The 21,375-nt window shown below is 35.1% G+C and overlaps 1 protein-coding gene across 25 annotated transcripts in view; it reads left to right on the top strand.

The window, feature by feature from the left end:
- RBFOX1 (RNA binding fox-1 homolog 1) overlaps positions 1-21,375 on the top strand; it is a 1,623,526-nt gene that overhangs the window by 629,854 nt on the left and 972,297 nt on the right. The window lies entirely within an intron of this gene.

Genomic DNA, 21,375 nt, shown 5'->3' on the forward strand with positions numbered 1-21,375 from the left:
CATCACCTCTGCTTTGAACTTAGACATTTCTGAGCTATCCCTTCCCAACATGCTCTAAAAAAAATCACTGTAGAGTAGATCAAAGATTGTGCTGGAAGTGATTGATAATTTAACCAAGTTCTTAGTTCAAATCTGCTCTCCAGGCTTGGCTTCTCCTAGAGTCATTACCTTAAAACTTATCAGGCCACACCATTGATGCTCCCATGGTCGACGGCCTCTCCAAACACCTGCATTTCTGAATCAATAGAACCACTTAACTCTTTACCCTCAGGAACAGTTGCTTTACAGAGTAGTGTATTTTTGAGCTAAAATTGGTTACAGCATCCAGTACTGATTGCAGACAGTATAGTTCACTATTTTCCCTATGTATGGAAGTGTCATTACTTCAGATAGTTCTGGACAGATAATTCTTTGCCATGATTTAAGATGCACTTAATTGCTTTACTGAAGGGAGATAGAACACCTTTTAACCAAACAGCTGAGCGATTTGCTATGACAATTCTGCCACTGTGCATTCACTTAATTTCCAATTAATCAAACATTCAATAAATCATTAGTATAATTACACCTGCTCAGATATTCCTACCCCAGCACATTAGCTATGCTCAGGCAAATTCCTTAACTGGCTGTGTGGATGGATTCATTTGTCTGACCCAGTTGGTTGCACGTCCTTGCTCCTTGTGAGCTTTGAGGAAAGATGGGCCAGAAATTTAAATTATTTACAGCATCACAAGTTTGCTTGATTTTTCTTTTCTTGCGTCTCACTTGAATGCTCCTACAGCAACCTAAAACAAACATTACTGTAATAGTGGATGGTTAATTTCTAAAGCTTTTTTAATCATTTTCATTCTCCTACTGTGCCACTTTTCTAATTATACTATCTCCCCAGGTGTGCAATAATTCCCTCATCACCATATATCTCAACTGCAGATTATTAAAATAATATAGTTTGTGTCATATAAATGCAACAAAGTATCTTAAAGGTACTTTATTGAAAGCTAGTCAATTGAATCATCAAACTAATGATTTAGGGCCCAATTTTTAAAGTATAAACCCACTGAATTATGGCAGTACTTTCAAAACAAATTAGTATAAATTTTTTGGTAACTAACTAAGCAAAAGACAGAAATCGAACAGGGAAATTTGCAAACATTAAATAACTGACCCTTGCAACACTCTTGTGAAAGGTAGGTATTTTTATCTATCATCTTTGTATAGAGGGGTAAATCTGAGACACGTGTGTGTGTGTGACTTGCCTTAGGTCCTATGGAAAGTGTGTGGCAGGACTGAGATCTCCTTACTCTAGGCATTAAATCCTGCTTTGATGTATGACTTGCTGTTGTGCCCCATCTAAGCATAGCAGAGCAAGCAGTAGCTGCAAATTCAGTATCCTGAAATACTGGGATCTGAGTACCAGTGGAAGTGCTTTATTTTGTATATTTTAACTTTAGTTCTGTTTCTTTATGATTTGTCTCTCCTAGTAGCTGTTCAATTTTTCTTTTGGTTTACATATTGGAGGTGATTAATAATATTTTACTCCCTTGATGGGTGTGATTTTTAGAAGTAACTGAAGATTTCATGACTTAGCTAATAAAGAAAATAGGTTATCTATCCCTTGGCAATCCATTCCATATTCTGTTTATGCTTTCTTGTTTCCTTTCACCAAATAGAGCATTAACCTGCAGGGAGAAAGACATGAAAGGATCTATTTGAAAAGCATTTTCAGAGAAAGTTACATTAATTGGACATTACTGTAATTACTCAAACATTTGTCACATTTTTCCTATCTTAAATAATGGTTCTTCAGCTCTTTCAATCTACTCCAGGAGAGAGAGAGATGTGCCTTCAGAGCACCATTTCTCTATATCCCTCTTTACGTAGTATGTGGTTCTCATTGCCCACCACAGGTGGGGAACTATATGAGTATGAGCAATGGGGGATGGAAAGTGTTTCTTTATTGATGCAGGTTTGAGCATTTCTCATTATTCAGTCTCTGACACTTCAGTCCTGAAATGATTATAAACAAGACAGATGAGGTTGTATTTGTATTTTGACTATACTAGTATTTTTTAGCCAAACTTATCCCATGAGTTTGACTTTCATTCTTTTATAATGTCAAATCAACAGTGCTGTTTGTTTAGGCTTGTTTAGCTTCATCTGTCTCAAACCTTCCCACACCCCAAAAATCTGGAGCAGGCTTTCCAAATCAGGAATCTGAAAGCTGAAACTTTATTGCAGTTCATTATAAATAACTTACATGATTAAACATAACAAGCCAGAAAATTAACCATATTAAACAAGGGTTCTGTTTTTAATTGGCTAGGGAGAAAGTCATAGCCTGTTAGAGTCTTATACCTTCACTAATTTAAACGGTGGTATAAAGCTTCACCTGCCATGTCATTGCAGGCTCCTTTACAGCACATCCCTCCAAGATTTAGCACAATGTTAGTCTAGCCATGCGTTGCTGCTTAAATACATGACATACTTCCTCATCCCCTCCCTCCCAAGATTTAATTCCTTCTCTGGAGAAACTTCAAAAGAAAACCTATTTATTTAGCACACCCACATGCAGAACTACACCAGCATGGTCAAGTTTTTGTTTTGGTCTTCCTAATTAGACAAATGAATAGTATTATCTGAAAAGTATCCCTTTTACTTTGTAATTTATGATACTAAAACAGAAAATAAATTGACTGTTATATATCATCAACAATTTTATTTGTCAGATAGGTTTTGCAATTTTACAAAGTGCAGTTTTAAATATCTAGAACTTTGTGTGATAACCTGATTAATTAAAAAAGTCCATTAGATTGAAATGTATCATAATATTTTACTTGGGGAAATGTAACAATTTTTATGAGCAGTGCTCTGTGGATGAATTTATCAGCTGAAAAGTGTCTGCTGGGTTTGACAAGTGACAAAACAGCTTGACTCCTGGTTCACATTCTCAGAACTACATTGTTACTTTTTGATGAATGTGTCTTACGAGCACATTAATGTACAGTCTGATCTGGAGGTTTTTACTGTATGTAAACTCTGCCAGTGATTTGAAATACATGCAGGATTTAGGATACATCTTAATGTAATTAAGCATTTAATGGCATTCCGTTATTTACTGACCATGGAAAACCAATTTTGCATTCATTTTAGAAAATGGTATTCGTATAAGTGACTCTACATAAAGTAAATCTTAGTCAATTTATATTCTTTTTGTGCCACATACAAATAAGGTTCCCCCCAAACCAGTGGTTCTTAACCTCTTTGGCACTGTTACCCCTTAAACGTAACCCTTAAACCAAAATTATCCTGCCTCCTTTTTAAAAGGGCAATAGACAAAAAGAAAATTATGATGGATCATTTGTATTGTATTTTGGTTCCTCATACATTATGTTGAACAAAATTGAACACATGGTGCATTTTAAACTTGTTATCCCCTGAAATATGCCAAATTACCCCTCGAGGGTTAATTACCTCCAGGTTAAGAACCACTGCTCAAAGCTGTGCAGCAGCATAGCCTTACAGCTGCTTAATCAGCCCCTCCCAGTCAGTCATCCCTGTGGGCAGAGCCCTGAGCTCCTGACCTGGCAGGGCTGATTAAGCAGCGGGGGGGCCTGAGCTGAGTGACACAAAGGGAATGGATTGTATCAAAGGATCCGCACCAGAATAACTGGTGCTGAGGAGAGTAAAACCAAAAGCATTTTATTTCCAACATTTATTACTTATGGCACAATTTAATGTACTGTCTGTTATGTGATGAGTATGTGCTTGAGCAAGATGTTGCCCTATGGTACCTGAATGGACCCGTATTGCTGCTACTGGCTAAAGGATCTTTCCTTCAGCTCAAGTGGCTGAGATATCTGCCTGGAATTATAGTATTAAGATTCAATGTGAGTATTATATACTTTGTTGCCTGTGGCCAGCACTTCATGGTTTTACCACCAATACTCATCCACAATAAATTTGCCATTCATAGTGTGGTAGCACTTGCATGTTCCTCTCCTTGGCCATAGATCCAAACATCTTTAAGTCCACCTTTTAATGACAGCAGACAATAGCTATATAATTATGATTAAGGAATTTTAATATTTGTCCCAAACTAGATTAAATATATGTTTAAATGTGCATTAGATTCCTTTCCCCAATTGTCAATACAGGGTGGAGTTAAGTTAGTGTACTCTAATTCGGGATTTCCACAAATACATAGCTTATGACCATGAGGCCTGATTGTCCCATTACATGGAAAAACTGGTTTTCGGGTGTGATAAAGTTTGCTTTCTGTGAAACACTCCAACTCCAGAGCCCATTTATCCAGAAATCTGCCACAAGCCCTCTGCCTCCACACTGCCAACTGGTATCCACCTTTCCCATTGCTAGCTGCTATAGGAACCTCACAATACAACATTCCAAATCCTGGAGGCCACCAACATAAAAGTCTGTATAATCTAAACAACTAGAATAGGTCCATGTCCTTTCTTTCTCTTGAACATGCTGATTTTTATCCCTTTTGAGAGATTCCAAAGTATTAAGGGAAAGTTGTGATGCCTAGGCAACACTCCCCACTTCCTCATAAAAAAGAGGAAATATGTATATGGATGGCTGCTGTATACCTGGATCTACAGGGGAACTATCAGTCCCAGTTGTCTGTGGTTTAAAACCCATTCTGTCCCTACCTTCTCCAAGATACGCCCCCCCCCCCCCCTCCCATTTTAACACTGCTGGGATCTTTGGTTTGAATACAATATCACTATATAGATAGGCCTTCTGTTCTTTTTAATGACAAAAAATCAACAAACAAAAAAGTTGTTGAAGGGCAATAGGCATGCTGGAATCTGTCAGAGTCCATTGTTTGCGTTGTGTGTAACCGTCTCATAGAAGCCTGCAGAATCCTACCTTCTACACTGCATTAGAAGATAAATATGTTTTTTGCTGTGCGTGTAAGAGCACCTTATTTTATGTTGATCATGTTAAGTGGGTAGTAAGTATAATGTAAAAGTAGGATAAATACATGACGTGCCTTCTAAATTAGAGAGCGAGCTATGCAGTAATAACTTTAAAAACTAATAAATGTAGTTACTAAAATGTTTTAATTAATTGAACACTAAGTATTTCTGCATCATGTAGTTAGATTTCTTGCATAAATCATCTAAAGTGAGGGCCCTCATCATCAATACAGCCTGAATTATGTATGCAGAGCTTTATTTTTACATTATTTTTCTCTGCAGCATGATGGGTGTGTTGGCTACTGTATTCATCAGCAAGAAATCCAAAAAGCATTCCAATATCTGTGAAAGGTGTGAGCACTCTCATAATTCAGTGAATATTTCTATATCACATGAGCACCCTGGTTCTCTCTCCCAGAAGAGAGCAGTGTAATTTTTGTTCACTTTTACACTTTATTTGCCAGTACAAAGTTAATGGGAATGAGCTGCTTTCATGGCAGAAGATGGAAGGTTACCACTTACTCTATTGATGATCCTTTGCTGCAGATTTTTATAACCTAAAATAGTCTGTCACCTACACTACTGTTGCATAGTATGCACTAAGGTTCTAGGGCATGCACTGTGTATCTTCATCTGGTAAGATAAAGAAAGCTAGTCTCATCCCAAAGGAAAGAATGCTGTATTCAGGTGATTGAAAAATATTGCATCTGCAACCATAGCTCTAGTCTTAAAGGGGACACCAAACAAAATTGAATGGAGTTTGGAAGAAGATCCTAACTCATCACTTTGTGATGGTCTAGAAAGAACAAAGATACTCAGAGAGGGACAATGTAGGATTTTCCTTGAATTAATTATACATCAGGATCAATAAATATCAAGTAGATGGAGACATGGATAGGCTTGATGGCAGAAAACAAGTTTATGCCAAATTACTGGGGATGAGTTTGGAAGAACATTTCATTCAGGTAAAAATACTCTACCCCTGAAGCTGACATGGTTAGGTGCAACCTTGGCAATATAAAGTTGTCTGCTATGTAGGTGCCAGTTGTTCAAATGATGAGGGACCAGTCTAATTTGGGCACCTAGCTTTTTCAAAAGCTGTCTGTTTTAGTTTATTGGACTCTTCCCTTTCATTTATGCATCAGCATGTATTGTTCATCTCTGCTGCTCTTACTTCCTTATCATCATTCCACAAACCTTTCCTCAATCCATTTTATTGCAAGGAACGTGCTAATAAATATGTCGTTACATGGACAAGACATGCTTTGTGTTTTATGTTTAGTGTTTCAATCTGGAAGATGTTCATGAAGGTGAAAACAGGAATTGTTCACATTTTTAAGCAGAATATCTGTTTTATAATTTTCCAGAGCATTGGTACTGAAATATCTGTAACACATTATAAATATATATGCACACACAACTTGCATATTATAGGATTAGTAAATGTGGTCAAAGGAATATATACTTTACTGTGTAAGGGGAAAATGACATATCCTATTCAGGTGAAACAAAATACAGGACAATGTAGCACTTTAAAGACTAACAAGATGGTTTATTAGATGATGAGCTTTCGTGGGCCAGACCCACTTCCTCAGATCAATTCTACCTGTTTCACAAGTAACATTTAATATTCTAATCACCAAAAGGGGAAAAATGTGTTCTAATGTTTATAATGTATTTTGGCAGGGCTGCTTTTAATTTGAATAAAGAAAGCAAACATTATGCTTCTAAGAAGCTTATAAAAAGGCAAAATATAAGGGCTATTCAGTGTTGAAGCCATGTTGGTCCTAGGATGTTACAGAAACAAGGTGAATAAGAGAATATCTTGTATTGGACCAGCATCTATTTATGGAGAGAACCAGCTTTCAAGCTTTCACAGAGCTCTTTGAGGTCTGAACAGAGCCTGAAGAAGAGATCTGTGAACATATGGAAAACTTTTCTCACTCACCAGTAGAAGTCAATACAATAAAAAAGATTCTTTTTTCTTTTCTTTTCTTTTCTTTTCTTTTCTTTTCTTTTCTTTTCTTTTCTTTTCTTTTCTTTTCTTTTCTTTTCTTTTCTTTTCTTTTCTTTTCTTTTCTTTTCTTTTCTTACAAAACAAGAGAGCTATTTGTACAGAAAAGCCCTAGATGAAATGTAAAACAAGCTAACAAAAGCCAAAATATTATACGTTAGGGCAGAAGTTTTCCTTTTCTTTTCATAGTTTGTGTATTAAACATCAGTTGTGATGAAGATCAATGTGTTGCCTTATTAAACTCATTATTCATAATATCTTTTTCTTTTTCAGAAGAACACTGGATTTTTCTGATATTTACAGCTCTCTGTAAATCATCTTGCCATATAACAGCTTTAGCTAATGAACATATCTTAAGAGAAATAAAGAATCAGTCAAGTTATTAGCATCTTGTAGTCATCCTGACAGCTTCTGAATTCTTGTCAGCCACAAAAATCAACCATTCAGCACATACAAGAATAGGGAGGCTGTGTCTTACATGGCATAAGTACACCTTTTACACAATTATGTGATTAACAATGTAAAAAAAAACACACACACAACTTTTATTTTTACCAAACCAGGAGGGGGCAGTAAATTTCTGTTTTTGTTGCTAAAAATGACTCCAACATTATCCTTACAAACGTCTCCACAATTCTCTGCTGCACTTAAGAATGGCCATTTTCTGTAAGAAACAAATATCTTTACTACATTATTTCTTACAGATTTTTAATCACTGTTACCATTTTTAATTATTTTTTTCAAGACAGTATCTGGATTGTTTTGTGTTTTGCTTTTTAATAAATGAGAGAATGATCGGTATTTTCAAACAGTAATTTATATCTTTCATCTTAGATATAATCAAAATGATCTGAAATGGAAAAAGCATGTTAACTATTTTGAATACTCCTTTCACATATATTTTATGTGTCAATTGTATCAGTCCTACAGACATTACTCAGAGGTCTGAAATACCAAGAGCTGAATTCTAGATCCAGTATGTATTCCCTCATGTTTCATTAATCACCCTAGGCAGAAATTACCCCTCCAAGACTGCATGTATGAACACAGAATGGAATCAGGGTGATGATACTAAATGTCTGCTTCAGCTTGCAGATTTACTCTTCTCAATTTGTGTGATATTTTCTTGAAGGGGGAAAAATCTGCAATCCACATCCATGGACTTAATTTTTCAGATTTCTTGTATATGACTTCAGGCTGTCACTTTAGGATGGGTTGGGAGTGGAATTAGAAATTATTATTGGCTATGAAGTATAAACGAGAATGTGAACAGATGTGTAAATCCATTGCTAAGTAGCAAACCTCCACTGAATTTTCCCCCTTTTTTGCTCTTGGGAACAAAATAGAGAATACAGGCATAATAGGAGGAGAAATTCTTATCACAGTTCTCAAGAATTTTATTTTACTAAATGATCTTTGCTGGTCTGTAAATCTAGCCCAGAATTTGAAAAAGCTGATGTTGCATTTTCAATGGATTCCTTGCATTCTAAAACATGAGGAAACTGATTTTTTTTTTATTGAAGTTTTAGGGTTAAGTCTTCCTTATTCATAGTTTTGAGTCTGTTTTTGCCTCTAGCAATAATCTGAAATCTTTATTTCTGATTGAGACAACTCTTCCCACCCCAAATAAAATATAAATTGTCTTCATTATTATTATTTATTTATTTATTTATTTATTATTTTATTACAGAGGGAGACTTCGGAACTTTTATTTAGGCTAAAATTCAACACTATGCAAATGGGCCTTAATATGGATGATAATTACCTTACACATTACAAAGACAGCCTCCCCACGTTTTGCTATTCATAGTAACCCCAGATTAGCCACTTAATTGACTCTTACAATAAAAAATTTCCTCCTTCCTTATCTCTTCCTTGCTCCCTCACCCCCATTTCTGTTCTGTGTAGCTGATAACTTAGTTTGTAATTTGTTTACTTTTTTCATTGTATCCCTCTGTTATATAATGGTCATGCCAATTCACTTTCAGAATAGGATCTGAAGAAGTGGGTCTGCCCCATGAAAGCTCATCACCTAATGAACTATATTGTTAGTCTTTAAAGTGCTACATGACTCCTTTTTTTGTTCTACCAAGACTGTTACTTTAAAATAATGGGCTCGTTGTTTTGAAATAATAACTCCTGCTTTCCATGAGGAATAATACTTATTTTGAAATAAAATACAGGACTATGTAGCACTTTAAAGACTAACAAGATGGTTTATTAGATGATGAGCTTTTGTGGGCACAGACCCACTTCCTCAGATCAAATAGTGGAAGAAAATAGTCACAGCCATATATACCAAAGAATACAATTTTAAAAAAATGAACACATAAATGAAAAGGACAAATCACATTTCAGAACAGAAGTGGGATGCAGGGGGGGGGGGGGAAGGAAGGTCAGCTGACAGCAGAATTGGGCCTACTGATCATCATAATGATCATTTGAAGTGCTGAAAACCTGGAAAATTATTTTGTCCATTTTAAATCTTGCAGCTTCTTCAGCCAAGAAATCATGTTTCCATTGAGGTTTGCCATTCACAACTTTGTCTTCATCCCTGCATACATTTTTTAATTACAGTTTTGTATTTCAAGGAGTCACAGTAAAATAATTTGTCCCTAAAATAGAGTGAATTTACTCAATTATATACAAAATCTGAATCAGACTGATCCAGTGTCCCTTGAAGCCAACAGTAAACATCCCTTCATATTCACTAATGCAAAATCAGAAGCCCACATTCTGATCTCAGTTACTTCAGACTCATGTAACGTCCCTTAAAAGTAATTGAGGACACAATCTATTCCTAATTACCCAAATTGATGTTTTTTTCTTAAAATAGCAAACAAAAAACCTTTTGTTATGTATGCAGTAACTTAAACATGTATATATTAAGAGTTTTACGTTTATATTTATTAAATTAAAAAAACTGAAATCCACGTACTAAAGTGTGTTTGTACTCAACTAATTAATAACTTTTAAACATATACCTTGTTTCCTCCACTTCACACAGAGGAAAATATTTCAGGTCAGATATTGATATCAGGAAATATGAACATAGTGGATGAGATGGATTAATAAGAAAGTGCCCTGTCATGGATTTTGTAAGCTGAGTCTTATAATTTCTTCCTTGATGAGAACTGTTTACACTTGAAGTAAAGTCAGTAGCTATTATTTATTACAATTTAGTTATAGAACTACTTTGTGTCTTTTATAGTGTATTCATCATTTTAAAGATCTGTGTCATTCATTTATTTCTTTAGGCATATGGCACTTGGAGAAACTCTGAAATTGGCATATTTGTAAGTCCTGAGCACATCCTGTAGTTGTCTGTATTCCTTCTCCCTATGTGCACATAGAAGCTGTGAAAGTGTTCCATCCAGTGCTGCAGCATACAATATGAATAGTGACTGACTTGCAGCTCTATAGAAAAGTTGCTGAGTATACCATGGGAGCAGGAAACTGTCCTGCATCTGTCATGTTAAATGCCCCACAGAAATATTTTCTGTTTAGTAGGTGGATGAGTCTTTTGAAATGTTTCCCAAGACAACTTTCCTTTTCTTTAAAGCCTTGTAATACCTCCATTTAAAATGTTTTCAGTTGCTGGTTCATGATCTATGGTGCACCACAAACAATAATGGTTAGCTCATCTTGAGTACAAATTGCTCTTGCAAAATGCATAATGTGCTGTTTGTGTTTCAGTGCTGTTATTTATTGTTTTTATTACTACTATTGTTATTATTACAATGTAGTATGGTAAAAAAAAACGCATCGTAATGTTTGCTTTGTGAAAAGTATAACTATATCCTACTAATGGTGGTTTGTTGAGTTAGAGGATATTGGACGAGAAAATGTATTTCAAATAAAATATTTCTGAAATAAGATTTTGTTTAAAATCACAGCATAAAGGTGATGGTTGGGAGTTTGCATGAGTGTATGCATGCAAGAGGATTTCGAGACTGAATCATCTGAATTAGTAATTTGAGTGCACAGTTAAGTAACTCCGCTATATTAAAAATAACCATGCATAGAACTAAAATTCCCAAGCCACACTTGGTAGCCTAAAATTAGATACATTAAAACAAGTTGTCTGGTTTTCAGAGATACTGGCTTTGAAGTCAGTGGGAGATACACATGTTCAGTGTCTATGAAATGAGTCATTTTTATACTAATTTTAGATAACCAAGTTAGAAAATGTCGGACAAATGTCACTGTCCTTGTTATAGACTAGCTCTTATATAATATGTGGTAAGGACTATTCTGGGGATATCTCCATTTGGATTATTCAAAACTTGTGTTATGGAATTCAGAGGGAATGATTGCAAGTGAGTCTGAGTTTCCTAATGCCTGGTCTGGCACATGTCATGCCTCCTCCTTTACTTTTATCTTTTTGAACCTGCAATGAAAGTGCACACAGGTTTTTCAAAGACTATCAGCCCTTCTTCACTTTTCTAAAACAGTTTTACCACTATTGGTAAATTTAGTTTAAGTTATAGAACTACAAAAATTAACCTTCAAGCAGTAATATTTTCCAGAAACCAACAAAATACAAATTTCTGAAGTCTCTATTCTATTCAATATAAAGTTACGCGTCAATACTACCTGCCTCTTTTATTGGTCTTTATCTATGAACTAATTCAATATGCTGTTAAATTGGTAGTTTATATTGAACAGATAATGGAGCTGGCACTTGCCTTCATAAATTCTATATGACAAATCTTATGTACTGTTTTTCAGTCCTTGACTGCTGGCAGGGTAGCTGAATACAAAGACATTAGTCAGAATTTGAAAAATTCAGAATCCTCAAGGTAGGAAAACAGTTTAAACCAAATAGAAAATTATCTAAAAGACTTTCCTAAAAATGGACTGTGTTACTAGTTCGTTTTTGTCCCTTACTTTTAAGAAATTAAGATACTGCTTTTCTGGAAAAGTGGTACACAGCAAATAACCCATTATCTTCAAAACAATATGCAATTATTCAATATAGAAAAATGCAGCTTTTAGATGCTTCTGTCTTTTTTGAAGCTTCCCAACTCTAGCTCTAATGTCTGATATTGATTCTGAATAATTTAAATGGCAATAAAATTGGGTTTTCATGACAGTCAATCAGAAACATTTCATATTTTAATGTTCATTTAAAGAAACATAGTGCCTTCTTACCTTCTGAATTTCAAAGCCATTAAAGTAATTGCAGGTCATTAAGCTAAATTTCTTTGAATAATCAGGACACTTAATGTAATTCATGAACCATTCAAAGCAGTGGACAGGAAAGACTAGAACGCTCAGCATGGATTTTTTTTTTAAAAAGTTGCCAGATGGATTTTTAGCTGTAATTATCAATATTTCCTTATAAAATATTGTTCTCATATGTAAAGTGTTAGAAGTTTTAAAATTTCTTCAGATTATATTTATTACTTCTATTACACATGAAAATCTGCAAAATGGTAGAAGTGTTATCGGGTTATTTTCTTTCTTTCCTTTTAAATAATTAATTCATCACATAATTATGCAGATCTTCATTATGGCTTAAAATTTGTTTTACAGACACTTGCTTTTAAAGACACACTAAAAATCCTTGCAGTCATTCGGGATCCATTTCTGACATCAGAAACATCTGCGCAGCTATTCTTAATGTCTATAGGAGTTGTGAGCACATATCTTGGGAAAGAATGAAGTCTAAAATACTTACTTCAGAATAAGTGTTTCATCCCAATCTATTTACTAATCTCAAACTAAATTATGCTCTGCTACACTGGTATAAAAATTTACTTCAGCTGACAGCAGAATTGGGCCTACTGATCATCATAATGATCATTTGAAGTGCTGAAGCTTTGTTGGTCCCTGAGTATTAGAGAAACAGGGTAGAGGAGACAAGTTTTTGAGCTTACACAAGCTCTTTTTGAGGTCTGGGAAGCCTAAAAAGCAGTTGGCACAAACTTGTCTCTCTCACGAATGGAAGCTGGTCCAGTAAAAGCTGCTACCTCACCCACCGTGTCGCTCTCATTGGTAATGTGTATTTTGGTACAGTGCTATATTTCCAGTCCACTATTCTGAGAGAAATCCACATACTCGATTTTTATTTGCAGAACCATATTGTTGCTGCTGCTGGTTTTAACACGCATGAGTAGGTGTAGCCCAGGCATGTCCAAAGTCCGGCCCGCAGGCCAATTGCGGCCCGTGTTCCGGTTTAATACGGCCCCCCAGGTAATTTGGCAATATCTATCTTTTATGACCCCCAACGAATCCATATGTATTGAGATGAATACATTGTAAAATCTCAGTTAATGTCAGTTGGTCTAAATCTATTATAAATATATTTGGACACAACATGTATACTTGGAGTTATGTTCCTGTTCATATTTTTTTAACTTAATGACAGACAACCTTTATTACCAATAATATGTAATGTACTTTACAATGTTCCTGACATATATTTCAGCTTCCTGGATTTTTTTTTTCATCTGGCCTTCAGATATGAAAGGCAGAGTGATTTAACACCTGTTTAGATTTGTCATCCATGTGACGAAATGAAAAGTATGCCGTTTGCAATAAACTTTGCATAAAATAGTTAATTTGCATTTAATTTTAATGGTTCAAAGAATGTCAGGCAAAATGGTCGGCCCTCACGCATGTTCACTTCATCAAATCTGGCCCTCTTTGAAAAAAGTTTGGACACCCCTGGTGTAGCCTAACGGGCTGAGCACGATAAAGGGATTGAGCATATACAGTATCTGTTGCCAGCTGTACTCTGGGCTGCTGTGTGATTCTGGACAAGTAACTTCCCTCTCTGTCTTTTTTCTCCACCCTTCCCTTTGCTCTCTTGTCTCTTTAGGTTATAATAGCTTTTTGGCAGGGAGTGTCTCTTCTCCTGTGTTTGTATATTGCCTGGCACAATGGATGAGTTGAGGCTGCTTTGTGTTTCTCCAACTCAAATAATTACTGTAAACTCATTGTAAACTCATCAGGGCAGACAGTCTTTCTTTTCTCCATACAGCATGTAGCACAATAGGTTCTTGGTTCATGAACAGGACTTGTAGGTACTACAGAAATACAGAGAATAAATAATAAATAACATGTAATAGTAGGATTACAGAATTCAATCTTCTTCCTTGACACTGTTTTATTTGGGTCCTTGACTCATGATTATATACCAGGCTGCAGTGCAGATTGGTCTTTGAGGTCTGCTAATAATGGTCTAGACAGCAGGGCTTTAGTCTTCCCCTTTGTTGTCTTGTATCCATGGTTGTTGCAAGAGCTGTCAAATCTGACCGATGTAGTTCTCAAGTCTCTGCTGATTATGTCCATACCAGTGTAGCCTAACCTTCTTCAACTTGTCTTCAATGGGAGCAACCTGTATAAGGCCCCATTACAACCTTATTTCATTACTTATCATGGAATGCCCAATCCTTTGACCAATTGAACATTCCCATTTCCAAGGTGAACAGTATATTGATTTCTTGTTGAATGGCTGGTCAGTCTCTGTTCCATACATAGAGTCAAAAATATTATTTTGCACTTTACCTTTTAATTTGATTGGGGTCTTACAGAATTCAGGAAAGCAAAATAATTTTTTAAAGTTTCAGTTTCCTTTATTGCAAGTTGTAGAAATTGTTTATTTTAAAAATATTTCAGATAATTTGTTGGTAATTTGCATAATCAGATGTTTACTTCCACTTATTCAAAAATAGCTGCATGCTTTACTAAACTCTCCTCACAAATGTTCTATTATGTTACCTACCTCAAATTAAAAGCCCAAATTGAAATGCCTCTGAGTATGTGGTTGGCCAATGAGAATGGATATACATCGACTTTGAAACATAGTGCTTTCTTACATGGTGATTGAAAATGTTTGGTGATCTCAGGCAATGTCTTAATTAAGAATTAAGTTAATTGAAGTTTTAAGTCCTAGGTAAATTGCTTTGAGTAACCCCAATGAGTAATTGATAAAACTAGACAATAGTAAGTTACTTTTTCTAATAAAATGCAAAATAATCAGAATAATATTCAGTAACTTCCAGGATGCCTCCTATTAAGGACAATCTTTTTTGGCCCTGTGCTTTGAGGCAAGCCACAACACCTCTATGTGAACAGGAAAAGAGCCAGAGCTCCCCCCCAAAAAAAATGTCATGGGCCCTGGTCATGTGAATTCACATACAATATAGAAATCCTGCGACCTTCATCTTAGATGAGAGCGGTCACCACTGAGGAAGCTGATTATAGGAAAATAATAATTTTATTATTTATTTACTGTTACTTGAAGCCTTTACTTCCCACTTTACTGGATAGTCTTTTGGAAATAACCATTTGATTTTGTCTGTTAATAAGGACTCTGACTAGTTGCAATCTTCAGCCATTCATTCACCTGACTGGTGGTACTTTTCTTGCTGTTGCAGCATTCTTTGCCACCTTCAAGCATAAAATATTGTATGAATTACTGTGCGGGCAGCCACTGGGTCTCCTGGATAGGCACTGTCCCTTGTTATTGAGAGAGGGATCAAACGTTGCCACTCCTAAAATTTATTTATCATGAATGAATTTGATATTGAAAATCAAACGCAAATCTTTTCATGCACCAAAGTCAAAGCCTGGGTCCAGCCCCAGTTTCCCATTTATCCGGGAGGCTTTCATTCCATTTTTCATCTGTACATTTTTTCTAGATTATGATTTTTTGAAGATTTCAATAAAAATGTCATGGTTTGTGGGCCTTCATTTAAGCAGGATAGCTTTTGTGCATTAAGAATGAGAACAAATAATGCTAGGCAATTTGGAAATTCATTTTATAAGGTTTTCTCCATTTCGGTGTTCTTAAAGTTCAATCCCACTTTCAGCCAAACTCAGAAGATGCTGAAACGCCTGTCCACACTGAAATTAGAGATTTGTCCAGGGAAAGTGTATACCACACTCAACAAAACTCTGATTTGCAGGCATACATTGATTTTCTCATGCATGAAAGTCAGATGCGCGTTTCTGAAAATATGAGTTTTCTTTTCACATAAAACATAATTTTATGTTTTATGTGAACTTATTCGATTTTCAGAGCTTCAATTTTCTTTCAAATTTTTTATCAATTTAACTCAAAATAATACATAGTATTTTAGTTTGCCTACAATTACCCTGGTGCACTTGAAGAGTAACTTTGAAATGGAAATGTTTCTAATCCTAAAAAGACTTACAACAGTAATTTCAATGGAGTTATGTATAATTTACACCAGAGTAGATAGTGTCAGAATTGGGCCTATGAAGTTTAAAAATTAATATTAATATACATTTAAAACTAGCAAAACTGTATAAAATAGAATTTGTATTTGCAATGTATGTTAATTGAAATTAGTTGAATAAAAAATCTTGTTGGATGAATTTAGAGAATCTGTTATAACATAGCAATATGAAATAAGTTACTTTTATGCTTACAACAGTAATTTTAAGTTTATTTAATCTATTTTATTTTTGGTACATATGACATTCTCTTTTCCATCCTTGATGTTACCAAAGATCCTTGAAATATGAGATAATTTATCTTGGGGCAGTACTGTATGCTTAACTATCTTCTGCATCTTGAAAATAGTGTTGATAGGTTTCCTTTTATATCCATTTCCAGACAGTGTAAATTTATAAGTACTGTCTTTAAAAGCAGGTATGAAAGGCCACAGAAAATTCCACTCATCTTTATTAAAAGCACTTACACAAGTGTTTGAGTTCGTATTTAGTTAGAACGACATTTCCTTAGCTTTAATGCCTGAATAGGAATGATTTCCTGAACTAGAAGAGTCTTTTGCTCCTTAAGCTGGAGGATCAAGACTTAATGGAATACAGGTGAGCTTTACAGGAGTGATATCAGATGCTTATTTTTATGTCCCTATTAATTTTTCTTCTAACTGATCTGGAAGCAACCAAGCCAGGTGTTGAACTTACAACATTTACTCTATACTATTATAAAAAGAGGCGTGTGTATATTATAATGTATTTATTATCATGTATATAATTTATACTACTTGGGTAATGCTAATATCTGAGTAACTTCGTTCCTTTGAAAGTTGCGATAAGCAATTGGTTTAAATATCCAAGTTCCAATGGTGCCGGTGGGTATTAATGAGTTGGCTTAATTGTCCTTGTCCAGCATTAAGAAGTGGTTTCTCAGCTAGAGTTGGTGACTCATTGACCAGTTGCTACTGGTTTTAACTTCAAAGTGGTGTTAATTTTTCAAACTCCTGCTGAGTGTCCATCAACTTCAGTGACCCACTGCCTTTACATCTCATAAAAAAAGTGTTTTGCATTCCATTATGTTCAAAGTATAGCCTTTTTAATCTGCATATTTCTTGCAGGCTATGCTGGCTTATTTCCATGGGAATACATTAGAATGGAAAGTATTAAAAATATTGATTTATCATTTGTAATGCTGAAGTGATGTATTGAAATGAAATTTGGATGCTCTCCAGCCCTCCAATAACTTTGACATTATTGGATGAAGCTAGATGATCTCATTCTAATTAATATGCTAGTTCCATGTGAGAAGCATAGAGAGAATGGACCAAAAAGACAGTCAAAAATGGTAGTTTGGGTACTAAAAACTGTCAAGCACTAAGTGTGAAAATGATGCTGACTTACATTTTTAATTGTTGATAGGAAGAAATAACTGTTTTGTTTGCTGTAGGATGGGGTTTTCTTTTTGTCTTCCATCCATGGGTACATGCACAGGAAGGCATAATACCCATTTGAGTGCATCATACATAAAAATGGAGTACATACCTAGAATTTTGTGTGTGGATTTGTGGTTTACAGTCTGCAATGCAAGTGATGGCAATAAACCATCTGGTAACTGAGTGAAGTTCAGATGGGGATTCATGATATTAATATTAACATTGAAATGCTCTTCTTGTATTAAACTTGTGATCTTTGCCTTCTGCATTTCGGTACATGTTCACACTAGTCCCTACAGTAACATGGCAGCATAAAGAAAGGTATTTAAATCTATTACAGTATATATAATTTGATCTCTCTTTATCCATCTACTTATCTTTTTTTTGTGAACCAGTTGAATTAGTGCACTTTGTTTTCATATTGGCTTTCTTAAAAACAAACAAACAAACAAAAAAACCCAACCCTGTGCATTCTTTTATCCATTATGCTTCTCAAGCCTTTGTTTTTCTGTGTAGACATTAATGGAAGAAAACTGCCTGTCATCCGATTTATGCAGAGTTGAGCGTGAGTGAATGCTGCCATCACTGAAGTTGCCATCTAGTTCACATTGATTGAGCTTCCTGAGCTTGAGGGATTTTTGTAGGACTCGAGTTTTATGGTTGATATGCTTTTGGTCATTTGTCATAAAATCATTCCAACCATACTGTTTACTGGTCTGAATGCTTAATTACTGCAGTAGCTGGGTATGGCATGACTTTCAGTTTTGACTAAATCTTCAGGCATAAATGTTAAATCATTGGTAATTATCTTCTGTTTTCTTCTGTGATGAATTTTATCTGTAAGCATCTGTTTCAGATCAAATAATTTGTCTGTCAGAAATTAGAAATGACAAATGTTGTCCCTGTTCCAATAAATTCCTCATTGTGTATTTACAGTTCATACTGCAAAATCGGATGGACCGCATTGTATTTAGAGTGATCATGTGAATTTCCCATGCTTTTAGAAAGCTGTTACTCTTTATCACTAATAAAAATGTTTAGTAGTTCAGATTGATTTTAAAAAAAGCTGAGATGCTCATTAACTATTCACAGTTTTCAGTCAAAATCAAATATATCTAAAAGAGCAGCAAATGATCATACAAGAGTAGTCTGTTTAAAATGTGGTTTCCCCCATTTAAAATACAGTATATCATAGCTATTGGCATTTTTTCTATTTTTCAGACTATTAAAAATGTGTACATTTCCACATTTATTTTAATCACACTTCTCGCTTTTACTCCCCTTCTTTGTTTTGGCCTGGAATTATGGTTTTAATATTTTTTCCTATACCTTTTTCTCTTTTCAATCTAGCCATATTTGCTACTGTAGTCACAGCAGTCTTATATGTTTTTATGCATTTCTTGATATAAAAAAACTTCTTAACCTTTCTAGAGTGAGTACATTTTTATCAAACGAGATACATAAAAGCAGAAAATCAATGTTTTAATGCCAAGCTAACTTGTCAATGTAACCTCAAATATTTACTACAATTTTGATGTTTCATTTTATTTCTCAGTCAGCAGGGCATTCTATTTCAGTTTTTCATTGTGCTGCAGTGCAGCCTTTTAAATTCACTTTAAGGTAACTAGATTTTTTTTTCTTTTAATCCTTTTATTGTAAAGAAAAAAACTGTGCCATTAACTATTTTATCGTAGTTTTTATTTTATTTAACTAAAACAACCCTTTTTTGACTGTCATCCTTATTCTAAGCTATTACACTTTAAAGTCATCTGGATTCCTTCAAGGCTGCCAAAAGGTGAAATTGACTTTTTGAGAATGTATTGCTGAAAACTGCAGCCTGTGCATTTTTTCAAGTGGAAACATCTTGTGTGTTAAGACTGAAAGGGAAAATTTACAGCCAGTTTCAAATTGTTAGCTGAGGTCAGGAATCGAAAGTTCAATAAGTGTCCACTTTTGCAATCACATCAACCTTGTTTAGATGACAATGCACACTAAGGTGACTCTTAGGGAGTGGACACTCGGGAAATGTCTTGCTATTTCAACCACAGATGTACTTTTACAGGCACTATCTCCTCTCAATAGTAGACATATTTTGGAATTAAAATGATCTTTGTAAAATACACACAGCGTAGTTTTTCAGTATAAGTCATTCTAAAGTATCAGTGTAGGAAACACCAACCATTTTTTTCCATAGTAACAGATATTCACTTTACCATGCTACAATGATCTGAATTCACTTCAAATACTGTATATAGGGCTCTGTTGAAACAGTAACGAGGCATTTATTTTGTTCATTAGAAAACATCTTCTGTGTATTTTATTGAGTCATAAGCAACCGACGCATATTGTTCAACACTGGACAGTGAATGGCATGTGTTATACTTGTAATCTAAAGAAGTGGAAGGTTATTTCTGTTTTTTGTTTTGTTTTTTTTTTAAAGAAATGCCTATGTATATGCCTGTGTAAACTACAATATAGCAGATATATCAAACTAGAAGGATACTACTGTGTTTAAAGGTTAACTAGTCTGGAGTTATTTGTCACCCCAATGGAAACTACAATGGACAAATTGCAATTCATAACAGTATATAGTATTGGCAGTGGTTAACTGATATGAAAACTGATATGAAAATCTAGTCCAGAATGTTTTCAGGTAATTTAAAAATTGTTTACAAAATTGTTTCTCTGAAAGAGAAAAAAATCTCTAAAGTGCTTCAGAAGGGAACTTTTTAGCAGTTGCAGATTATTAGGTTGTTTTTTTAAATAAAATTAGAAAATTCTGTTCACTAAAGTGTGTATTTGAGAGAGAGAGAAAGAGAGAGATTTTAATCCATTGCCTTGTGTCCTGCCACGTGTGGCAAAAGAAAGTAACATATTTCCATCTTTTTTATGGCAACATTTCAAATATTGAAGTCTGTTATCATATGCTCCTTTATTCTCCTCTTTCCAAACTAAATATACCCAGTTCCTTCAGCCTTTGCTATTATGGTTTGCTTTCTGTCTCTTTGATTATCTTGGTCACTCACCTCTGGATCCTTTCTAATTTTTCTACCTCCTTTCTATACATTGGGGACCACAATTAAACATGTTATCCCAACTGAAGCTTAACAAGTGCCCGATTATGGTTACGAGGGGCCTAAGGCTAGGGGGAGGGAAGGGTCTAAGTATGAATTACATACATTACAAAAAGATTATGAAGTCATCAAACATTTTCTATATACATATTTATGTAATATTAATACATTTATTCTACTCACACTACACTCAAGACAAAACAGAGCTATCCCCTGTTGTGTTCTCTGCTCCCCTTAACAGAAAGACGTTGTTGAAAAGAACTATCAGGGTTTGGATGGGATTTGTTTACTAGGCTGGTGTAGAATGAAGGATCAAGCAGACGGCAAAACAGACCTTGCCTCTCCTCCTCTTCCCTTTAAAGTGTTCACCAGGGAGGAAAGTGAATGAGATTCTGCTTATCCAGGTGTGAAGAATCAGAAGGGACCTAAATCTATTCTTGTGCAAAAATCTGTTCTCCCAGACCCTGGCCTGAAGTCAATAAGACTACAAAAGTGTAACTGTCCCCAGGAATTTGTTCTCATTCCCTTCTCAAATCATGGCCATTCTGTGCTTACCCAACATTTTCCACTTGGAGAGAAGTTAGTTTGAGTTGGGGCAGAAAAAAGATTAAACTTTAGGTTTATTTAGCTTTCAGTCTTTGGAATGAAAGCAGCGGTGAAAGTAAGGCGGTGCGCTCTGCTGCGCTGATGCAGTATGAGCCAGCTGGGGTGCTCTG

Source organism: Pelodiscus sinensis, chromosome 15 (genome assembly GCF_052426305.1).
Source record: "Pelodiscus sinensis isolate ZL-2025 chromosome 15, ASM5242630v1, whole genome shotgun sequence".
NCBI lineage: Eukaryota > Metazoa > Chordata > Testudines > Trionychidae > Pelodiscus > Pelodiscus sinensis.